The following is a 12,502-nucleotide window of genomic DNA, read 5'->3' on the forward strand; positions in this document are numbered from 1 at the left end:
ATACAGCGACAGACCTGTCCCCCACCAGTACTGTACCCCAGTGTTATACAGCAACAGACCTGTACCCACCAGTACTGTACCCCAGTGTTATACAGGGACAGACCTGTCCCCACCAGTACTGTACCCCAGTGTTATACAGGGACAGACCTGTCCACACCAGTACTGTACCCCAGTGTTATACAGCGACAGACCTGTCCCCCACCAGTACTGTACCCCAGTGTTATACAGTGACACACCTGTCCCCACCAGTACTGTACCCCAGTGTTATACAGTGACAGACCTGTCCCCCACCAGTACTGTACCCCAGTGTTATACAGGGACAGACCTGTCCTCACCAGTACTGTACCCCAGTGTTATACAGGGACAGACCTGTCCTCACCAGTACTGCACCTCAGTGTTATACAGTAACAGACCTGTCCCCACCAGTACTGTACCCCAGTGTTATACAGCAATAGACCTGTCCCCCACCAGTACTGTACCCCAGTGTTATACAGCGACAGACCTGTCCCCACCAGTACTGTACCCCAGTGTTATACAGGGACAGACCTATCCTCACCAGTAGTCTACCTCAGTGTTATACAGTGACAGACCTGTCCCCCACCAGTACTGTACCCCAGTGTTATACAGGGACAGACCTGTCCTCACCAGTACTGTACCCCAGTGTTACACAGCGACAGACCTGTCCCCACCAGTACTGTACCCCAGTGTTATACAGAGACACACCCGTCCCCACCAGTACAGTACCCCAGTGTTATACAGGGATACACCTGTCCCCACCAGTACTGTACCCCAATATTACACAGCGACAGACCCGTCCCCACCAGTACGGGACCCCAGTGTTATACAGGGACACACCCGTCCCCACCTGTACTGTACCCCAGTGTTATACAGGGACACACACGTCCCCACCAGTACGGGACCCCAGTGTTATACAGAGACACACCCGTCCCCACCAGTACTGTACCCCAGTGTTATACAGGGATACGCCCGTCCCCACCAGTACTGTACCCCGGTGTTATACAGGGATACACCCGTCCCCACCAGTACTGTACCCCGGTGTTATACAGGGATACACCCGTCCCCACCAGTACTGTACCCCAGTGTTATACAGGGATACACCAGTCCCCACCAGTACTGTACCCCGGTGTTATACAGGGACACACTCGTCCCCACCAGTACTGTACCCCGGTGTTATACAGGGACACACCCGTCCCCACCAGTACTGTACCCCAGTGTTATACAGGGATACACCAGTCCCCACCAGTACTGTACCCCGGTGTTATACAGGGACACACTCGTCCCCACCAGTACTGTACCCCGGTGTTATACAGGGATACACCCGTCCCCACCAGTACTGTACCCCAGTGTTATACAGGGATACACCCGTCCCCACCAGTACTGTACCCCGGTGTTATACAGGGATACACCCGTCCCCACCAGTACTGTACCCCGGTGTTATACAGGGACACACCCGTCCCCACCAGTACTGTACCCCAGTGTTATACAGTGACACACCTGTCCCCACCAGTACTGTACCCCAGTGTTATACAGGGACAGACCTGTCCCCACCAGTACTGTACCCCAGTGTTATACAGTGACACACCTGTCCCCACCAGTACTGTACCCCAGTGTTATACAGCGACAGACCTGTCCCCCACCAGTACTGTACCCCAGTGTTATACAGCAACAGACCTGTCCCCACCAGTACTGTACCCCAGTGTTATACAGGGACAGACCTGTCCCCACCAGTACTGTACCTCAGTGTTATACAGTGACAGACCCGTCCCCACCAGTACTGTACCCCAGTGTTATACAGCAACAGACCCGTCCCCAACAGTACTGTACCCCAGACGTATACAGGGACAGACCCGTCCCCACCAGTACCGTACCCCAGTGTTATACTGGGACAGACCCGTCCCCACCAGTACTGTACCCCAGTGTTATACTGGGACAGACCCGTCCCCACCAGTACGGGACCCCAGTGTTATACAGGGACACACCCGTCCCCACCTGTACTGTACCCCAGTGTTATACAGGGACACACACGTCCCCACCAGTACGGGACCCCAGTGTTATACAGAGACACACCCGTCCCCACCAGTACTGTACCCCAGTGTTATACAGGGATACACCCGTCCCCACCAGTACTGTACCCCGGTGTTATACAGGGATACACCCGTCCCCACCAGTACTGTACCCCGGTGTTATACTGGGACACACCCGTCCCCACCAGTACTGTACCCCAGTGTTATACAGGGATACACCAGTCCCCACCAGTACTGTACCCCGGTGTTATACAGGGACACACCCATCCCCACCAGTACTGTACCCCGGTGTTATACAGGGATACACCAGTCCCCACCAGTACTGTACCCCGGTGTTATACAGGGACACACCTGTCCCCACCAGTACTGTACCCCAGTGTTATACAGGGATACACCCATCCCCACCAGTACTGCACCCCAGTGTTATTCAGTGACACACCTGTCCCCACCAGTACTGTACCCCAGTGTTATACAGCGACAGACCTGTCCCCCACCAGTACTGTACCCCAGTGTTATGCAGCAACAGACCTGTCCCCACCAGTACTGTACCCCAGTGTTATACAGGGACAGACCTGTCCCCACCAGTACTGTACCTCAGTGTTATACAGTGACAGACCCGTCCCCACCAGTACTGTACCCCAGTGTTATGCAGTGACAGACCTGTCCCCACCAGTACTGTACCCCAGTGTTATACAGCGACAGACCTGTCCCCCACCAGCACTGTACCCCAGTGTTATACAGCAACAGACCTGACCCACCAGTACTGTACCCCAGTGTTATACAGGGACAGACCTGTCCCCACCAGTACTGTACCCCAGTGTTATACAGGGACAGACCTGTCCACACCAGTACTGTACCCCAGTGTTATACAGCGACAAACCTGTCCCCCACCAGTACTGTACCCCAGTGTTATACAGCAACAGACCTGTCCCCACCAGTACTGTACCCCAGTGTTATACAGCGACAGACCTGTCCCCACCAGTACTGTACCTCAGTGTTATACAGTCACAGACCCGTCCCCACCAGTACTGTACCCCAGTGTTATGCAGTGACAGACCTGTCCCCACCAGTACTGTACCCCAGCGTTATACAGCGACAGACCTGTCCCCCACCAGTACTGTACCCCAGTGTTATACAGCGACAGACCTGTCCCCCACCAGTACTGTACCCCAGTGTTATACAGCGACAGACCTGTCCCCACCAGTACTGTACCCCAGTGTTATACAGTGACAGACCTGTCCCCACCAGTACTGTACCCCAGTGTAGTACAGCAACAGACCTGTCCCCCACCAGTACTGTACCCCAGTGTTATACAGCGACAGACCTGTCCCCACCAGTACTGTACCCCAGTGTTACACAGGGACACACCCGTCCCCACCAGTACTGTACCCCAGTGTTATACATCAACAGACCCGTCCCCACCAGTACTGTACCCCAGTGTAGTACAGCAACAGACCCGTCCCCACCAGTACCGTACCCCAGTGTTATACTGGGATACACCCGTCCCCACCAGTACTGTACCCCAGTGTTATACAGCAACAGACCAGTCCCCAACAGTACTGTACCCCAGAATTATACAGGGACAGACCCGTCCCCACCAGTACCATACCCCAGTGTTATACTGGGACACACCCGTCCCCACCAGTACTGTACCCCAGTGTTATACAGAGACACACCCGTCCCCACCAGTACTGTACCCCAGTGTTATACAGGGATAAACCTGTCCCCACCAGTACTGTACCCCAATATTACACAGCGACAGACCCGTCCCCACCAGTACGGGACCCCAGTGTTATACAGGGACACACCCGTCCCCACCTGTACTGTACCCCAGTGTTATACAGGGACACACACGTCCCCACCAGTACGGGACCCCAGTGTTATACAGAGACACACCCGTCCCCACCAGTACTGTACCCCAGTGTTATACAGGGATACACCCGTCCCCACCAGTACTGTACCCCGGTGTTATACAGGGACACACCCGTCCCCACCAGTACTGTACCCCTGTGTTATACAGCAACAGACCTGTCCCCACCAGTACTGTACCCCAATGTTATACAGCGATAGACCTGTCCCCACAGTACTGTACCCCAGTGTTATACAGCGACAGACCTGTCCCCCACCAGTACTGTACCCCAGTGTTATACAGTGACAGACCCGTCCCCACCAGTACTGTAGCCCAGTGTTATGCAGTGACAGACCTGTCCCCACCAGTACTGTACCCCAGTGTTATACAGCGACAGACCTGTCCCCCACCAGTACTGTACCCCAGTGTTATACAGCAACAGACCTGTACCCACCAGTACTGTACCCCAGTGTTATACAGGGACAGACCTGTCCCCACCAGTACTGTACCCCAGTGTTATACAGGGACAGACCTGTCCACACCAGTACTGTACCCCAGTGTTATACAGCGACAAACCTGTCCCCCACCAGTACTGTACCCCAGTGTTATACAGTGACAGACCTGTCCCCACCAGTACTGTACCCCAGTGTTATACAGTGACAGACCTGTCCCCCACCAGTACTGTACCCCAGTGTTATACAGGGACAGACCTGTCCTCACCAGTACTGTACCCCAGTGTTATACAGGGACAGACCTGTCCCCACCAGTACTGTACCCCAGTGTTATACAGAGACACACCCGTCCCCACCAGTACAGTACCCCAGTGTTATACAGGGATACACCTGTCCCCACCAGTACTGTACCCCAATATTACACAGCGACAGACCCGTCCCCACCAGTACGGGACCCCAGTGTTATACAGGGACACACCCGTCCCCACCTGTACTGTACCCCAGTGTTATACAGGGACACACACGTCCCCACCAGTACGGGACCCCAGTGTTATACAGGGACAGACCTGTCCCCACCAGTACTGTACCCCAGTGTTATAAAGGGACAGACCTGTCCCCACCAGTACTGTACCCCAGTGTTATACAGGGGCAGACCTGTCCACACCAGTACTGTACCCCAGTGTTATACAGCGACAGACCTGTCCCCCACCAGTACTGTACCCCAGTGTTATACTGTGACAGACCTGTCCCCACCAGTACTGTACCCCAGTGTTATACAGAAACACACCCGTCCCCACCAGTACAGTACCCCAGTGTTATACAGGGATACACCTGTCCCCACCAGTACTGTACCCCAATATTACACAGCGACAGACCCGTCCCCACCAGTACGGGACCCCAGTGTTATACAGGGACACACCCGTCCCCACCTGTACTGTACCCCAGTGTTATACAGGGACACACACGTCCCCACCAGTACGGGACCCCAGTGTTATACAGAGACACACCCGTCCCCACCAGTACTGTACCCCAGTGTTATACAGGGATACCCCTCGTCCCCACCAGTACTGTACCCCGGTGTTATACAGGGATACACCCGTCCCCACCAGTACTGTACCCCAGTGTTACACAGTGACACACCTGTCCCCACCTGTACTGTACCCCGGTGTTATACAGGGACACACCCGTCCCCACCAGTACTGTACCCCAGTGTTATACAGGGATACACCAGTCCCCACCAGTACTGTACCCCAGTGTTATACAGTGACAGACCTGTCTCCACCAGTACTGTACCCCGGTGTTATACAGGGACACACCCGTCCCCACCAGTACTGTACCCCAGTGTTATACAGGGATACACCAGTCCCCACCAGTACTGTACCCCGGTGTTATACAGGGACACACCCGTCCCCACCAGTACTGTACCCCAGTGTTATACAGGGATACACCAGTCCCCACCAGTACTGTACCCCAGTGTTATACAGTGACAGACCTGTCTCCACCAGTACTGTACCCCGGTGTTATACAGGGACACACCCGTCCCCACCAGTACTGTACCCCAGTGTTATACAGGGATACACCAGTCCCCACCAGTACTGTACCCCGGTGTTATACAGGGACACACCCGTCCCCACCAGTACTGTACCCCGGTGTTATACAGGGATACACCAGTCCCCACCAGTACTGTACCCCGGTGTTATACAGGGACACACCTGTCCCCACCAGTACTGTACCCCGGTGTTATACAGGGACACACCTTCCTGAAGAAGGGCCTGTGCCCGAAACGTCGAATCTCCTGTTCCCTGGATGCTGCCTGACCTGCTGTGCTGTTCCAGCAATAAAGTTTCAACCCCACCAGTACTGTACCCCAGTGTTATACAGGGATACACCCGTCCCCACCAGTACTGTACCCCAGTGTTATACAGTGACACACCTGTCCCCACCAGTACTGTACCCCAGTGTTATACAGCGACAGACCTGTCCCCCACCAGTACTGTACCCCAGTGTTATACAGCAACAGACCTGTCCCCACCAGTACTGTACCCCAGTGTTATACAGGGACAGACCTGTCCCCACCAGTACTGTACCTCAGTGTTATACAGTGACAGACCCGTCCCCACCAGTACTGTACCCCAGTGTTATACAGCAACAGACCCGTCCCCAACAGTACTGTACCCCAGACGTATACAGGGACAGACCCGTCCCCACCAGTACCGTACCCCAGTGTTATACTGGGACAGACCCGTCCCCACCAGTACTGTACCCCAGTGTTATACTGGGACAGACCCGTCCCCACCAGTACGGGACCGCAGTGTTATACAGGGACACACCCGTCCCCACCTGTACTGTACCCCAGTGTTATACAGGGACACACACGTCCCCACCAGTACGGGACCCCAGTGTTATACAGAGACACACCCGTCCCCACCAGTACTGTACCCCAGTGTTATACAGGGATACACCCGTCCCCACCAGTACTGTACCCCGGTGTTATACAGGGATACACCCGTCCCCACCAGTACTGTACCCCGGTGTTATACAGGGACACACCCGTCCCCACCAGTACTGTACCCCGGTGTTATACAGGGATACACCAGTCCCCACCAGTACTGTACCCCGGTGTTATACAGGGACACACCTGTCCCCACCAGTACTGTACCCCAGTGTTATACAGGGATACACCCATCCCCACCAGTACTGCACCCCAGTGTTATTCAGTGACACACCTGTCCCCACCAGTACTGTACCCCAGTGTTATACAGCGACAGACCTGTCCCCCACCAGTACTGTACCCCAGTGTTATACAGCAACAGACCTGTCCCCACCAGTACTGTACCCCAGTGTTATACAGGGACACACCCGTCCCCACCAGTACTGTACCCCAGTGTTATACAGTGACAGACCCGTCCCCACCAGTACTGTACCCCAGTGTTATGCAGTGACAGACCTGTCCCCACCAGTACTGTACCCCAGTGTTATACAGCGACAGACCTGTCCCCCACCAGCACTGTACCCCAGTGTTATACAGCAACAGACCTGACCCACCAGTACTGTACCCCAGTGTTATACAGGGACAGACCTGTCCCCACCAGTACTGTACCCCAGTGTTATACAGGGACAGACCTGTCCACACCAGTACTGTACCCCAGTGTTATACAGCGACAAACCTGTCCCCCACCAGTACTGTACCCCAGTGTTATACAGCAACAGACCTGTCCCCACCAGTACTGTACCCCAGTGTTATACAGCGACAGACCTGTCCCCACCAGTACTGTACCTCAGTGTTATACAGTGACAGACCCGTCCCCACCAGTACTGTACCCCAGTGTTATGCAGTGACAGACCTGTCCCCACCAGTACTGTACCCCAGCGTTATACAGCGACAGACCTGTCCCCCACCAGTACTGTACCCCAGTGTTATACAGCGACAGACCTGTCCCCCACCAGTACTGTACCCCAGTGTTATACAGCGACAGACCTGTCCCCACCAGTACTGTACCCCAGTGTTATACAGTGACAGACCTGTCCCCACCAGTACTGTACCCCAGTGTAGTACAGCAACAGACCTGTCCCCCACCAGTACTGTACCCCAGTGTTATACAGCGACAGACCTGTCCCCACCAGTACTGTACCCCAGTGTTACACAGGGACACACCCGTCCCCACCAGTACTGTACCCCAGTGTTATACATCAACAGACCCGTCCCCACCAGTACTGTACCCCAGTGTAGTACAGCAACAGACCCGTCCCCACCAGTACCGTACCCCAGTGTTATACTGGGATACACCCGTCCCCACCAGTACTGTACCCCAGTGTTATACAGCAACAGACCAGTCCCCAACAGTACTGTACCCCAGAATTATACAGGGACAGACCCGTCCCCACCAGTACCATACCCCAGTGTTATACTGGGACACACCCGTCCCCACCAGTACTGTACCCCAGTGTTTTACAGAGACACACCCGTCCCCACCAGTACTGTACCCCAGTGTTATACAGGGATAAACCTGTCCCCACCAGTACTGTACCCCAATATTACACAGCGACAGACCCGTCCCCACCAGTACGGGACCCCAGTGTTATACAGGGACACACCCGTCCCCACCTGTACTGTACCCCAGTGTTATACAGGGACACACACGTCCCCACCAGTACGGGACCCCAGTGTTATACAGAGACACACCCGTCCCCACCAGTACTGTACCCCAGTGTTATACAGAGATACACCCGTCCCCACCAGTACTGTACCCCGGTGTTATACAGGGACACACCCGTCCCCACCAGTACTGTACCCCTGTGTTATACAGCAACAGACCTGTCCCCACCAGTACTGTACCCCAATGTTATACAGCGATAGACCTGTCCCCACAGTACTGTACCCCAGTGTTATACAGCGACAGACCTGTCCCCCACCAGTACTGTACCCCAGTGTTATACAGTGACAGACCCGTCCCCACCAGTACTGTAGCCCAGTGTTATACAGCGACAGACCTGTCCCCCACCAGTACTGTACCCCAGTGTTATACAGTGACAGACCCGTCCCCACCAGTACTGTAGCCCAGTGTTATGCAGTGACAGACCTGTCCCCACTAGTACTGTACCCCAGTGTTATACAGCGACAGACCTGTCCCCCACCAGTACTGTACCCCAGTGTTATACAGCAACAGACCTGTACCCACCAGTACTGTACCCCAGTGTTATACAGGGACAGACCTGTCCCCACCAGTACTGTACCCCAGTGTTATACAGGGACAGACCTGTCCACACCAGTACTGTACCCCAGTGTTATACAGCGACAAACCTGTCCCCCACCAGTACTGTACCCCAGTGTTATACAGTGACAGACCTGTCCCCACCAGTACTGTACCCCAGTGTTATACAGTGACAGACCTGTCCCCCACCAGTACTGTACCCCAGTGTTATACAGGGACAGACCTGTCCTCACCAGTACTGTACCCCAGTGTTATACAGGGACAGACCTGTCCCCACCAGTACTGTACCCCAGTGTTATACAGAGACACACCCGTCCCCACCAGTACAGTACCCCAGTGTTATACAGGGATACACCTGTCCCCACCAGTACTGTACCCCAATATTACACAGCGACAGACCCGTCCCCACCAGTACGGGACCCCAGTGTTATACAGGGACACACCCGTCCCCACCTGTACTGTACCCCAGTGTTATACAGGGACACACACGTCCCCACCAGTACGGGACCCCAGTGTTATACAGGGACAGACCTGTCCCCACCAGTACTGTACCCCAGTGTTATAAAGGGACAGACCTGTCCCCACCAGTACTGTACCCCAGTGTTATACAGGGACAGACCTGTCCACACCAGTACTGTACCCCAGTGTTATACAGCGACAGACCTGTCCCCCACCAGTACTGTACCCCAGTGTTATACTGTGACAGACCTGTCCCCACCAGTACTGTACCCCAGTGTTATACAGAAACACACCCGTCCCCACCAGTACAGTACCCCAGTGTTATACAGGGATACACCTGTCCCCACCAGTACTGTACCCCAATATTACAGAGCGACAGACCCGTCCCCACCAGTACGGGACCCCAGTGTTATACAGGGACACACCCGTCCCCACCTGTACTGTACCCCAGTGTTATACAGGGACACACACGTCCCCACCAGTACGGGACCCCAGTGTTATACAGAGACACACCCGTCCCCACCAGTACTGTACCCCAGTGTTATACAGGGATACCCCTCGTCCCCACCAGTACTGTACCCCGGTGTTATACAGGGATACACCCGTCCCCACCAGTACTGTACCCCGGTGTTATACAGGGACACACCCGTCCCCACCAGTACTGTACCCCAGTGTTATACAGGGATACACCAGTCCCCACCAGTACTGTACCCCGGTGTTATACAGGGACACACCCGTCCCCACCAGTACTGTACCCCGGTGTTATACAGGGACACACCCGTCCCCACCAGTACTGTACCCCAGTGTTATACAGGGATACACCAGTCCCCACCAGTACTGTACCCCGGTGTTATACAGGGACACACCTGTCCCCACCAGTACTGTACCCCGGTGTTATACAGGGACACACCTTCCTGAAGAAGGGCCTGTGCCCGAAACGTCGAATCTCCTGTTCCCTGGATGCTGCCTGACCTGCTGTGCTGTTCCAGCAATAAAGTTTCAACCCCACCAGTACTGTACCCCAGTGTTATACAGGGATACACCCGTCCCCACCAGTACTGTACCCCAGTGTTATACAGTGACACACCTGTCCCCACCAGTACTGTACCCCAGTGTTATACAGCGACAGACCTGTCCCCCACCAGTACTGTACCCCAGTGTTATACAGCAACAGACCTGTCCCCACCAGTACTGTACCCCAGTGTTATACAGGGACAGACCTGTCCCCACCAGTACTGTACCTCAGTGTTATACAGTGACAGACCCGTCCCCACCAGTACTGTACCCCAGTGTTATACAGCAACAGACCCGTCCCCAACAGTACTGTACCCCAGACGTATACAGGGACAGACCCGTCCCCACCAGTACCGTACCCCAGTGTTATACTGGGACAGACCCGTCCCCACCAGTACTGTACCCCAGTGTTATACTGGGACAGACCCGTCCCCACCAGTACGGGACCGCAGTGTTATACAGGGACACACCCGTCCCCACCTGTACTGTACCCCAGTGTTATACAGGGACACACACGTCCCCACCAGTACGGGACCCCAGTGTTATACAGAGACACACCCGTCCCCACCAGTACTGTACCCCAGTGTTATACAGGGATACACCCGTCCCCACCAGTACTGTACCCCGGTGTTATACAGGGATACACCCGTCCCCACCAGTACTGTACCCCGGTGTTATACTGGGACACACCCGTCCCCACCAGTACTGTACCCCAGTGTTATACAGGGATACACCAGTCCCCACCAGTACTGTACCCCGGTGTTATACAGGGACACACCCGTCCCCACCAGTACTGTACCCCAGTGTTATACAGGGATACACCAGTCCCCACCAGTACTGTACCCCGGTGTTATACAGGGACACACCTGTCCCCACCAGTACTGTACCCCAGTGTTATACAGGGATACACCCATCCCCACCAGTACTGCACCCCAGTGTTATTCAGTGACACACCTGTCCCCACCAGTACTGTACCCCAGTGTTATACAGCGACAGACCTGTCCCCCACCAGTACTGTACCCCAGTGTTATACAGCAACAGACCTGTCCCCACCAGTACTGTACCCCAGTGTTATACAGGGACACACCCGTCCCCACCAGTACTATACCCCAGTGTTATACAGGGACAGACCCGTCCCCACCAGTACTGTACCCCAGTGTTATGCAGTGACAGACCTGTCCCCACCAGTACTGTACCCCAGTGTTATACAGTGACAGACCTGTCCCCCACCAGCACTGTACCCCAGTGTTATACAGCAACAGACCTGACCCACCAGTACTGTACCCCAGTGTTATACAGGGACAGACCTGTCCCCACCAGTACTGTACCCCAGTGTTATACAGGGACAGACCTGTCCACACCAGTACTGTACCCCAGTGTTATACAGCGACAGACCTGTCCCCCACCAGTACTGTACCCCAGTGTTATACAGCAACAGACCTGTCCCCACCAGTACTGTACCCCAGTGTTATACAGCGACAGACCTGTCCCCACCAGTACTGTACCTCAGTGTTATACAGTGACAGACCCGTCCCCACCAGTACTGTACCCCAGTGTTATGCAGTGACAGACCTGTCCCCACCAGTACTGTACCCCAGCGTTATACAGCGACAGACCTGTCCCCCACCAGTACTGTACCCCAGTGTTATACAGCGACAGACCTGTCCCCCACCAGTACTGTACCCCAGTGTTATACAGTGACAGACCTGTCCCCACCAGTACTGTACCCCAGTGTTATACAGTGACAGACCTGTCCCCCACCAGTACTGTACCCCAGTGTTATACAGCGACAGACCTGTCCCCACCAGTACTGTACCCCAGTGTTATACAGTGACAGACCTGTCCCCACCAGTACTGTACCCCAGTGTAGTACAGCAACAGACCTGTCCCCCACCAGTACTGTACTCCAGTGTTATACAGCGACAGACCTGTCCCCACCAGTACTGTACCCCAGTGTTATACAGTGACAGA

The sequence above is a fragment of the Chiloscyllium plagiosum genome, unplaced genomic scaffold, assembly GCF_037043375.1.
Source record: "Chiloscyllium plagiosum isolate Xiang-an unplaced genomic scaffold, Cpla_swu_hap1 HiC_scaffold_14, whole genome shotgun sequence".
In the NCBI taxonomy this organism is placed as follows: Eukaryota; Metazoa; Chordata; class Chondrichthyes; order Orectolobiformes; family Hemiscylliidae; genus Chiloscyllium; species Chiloscyllium plagiosum.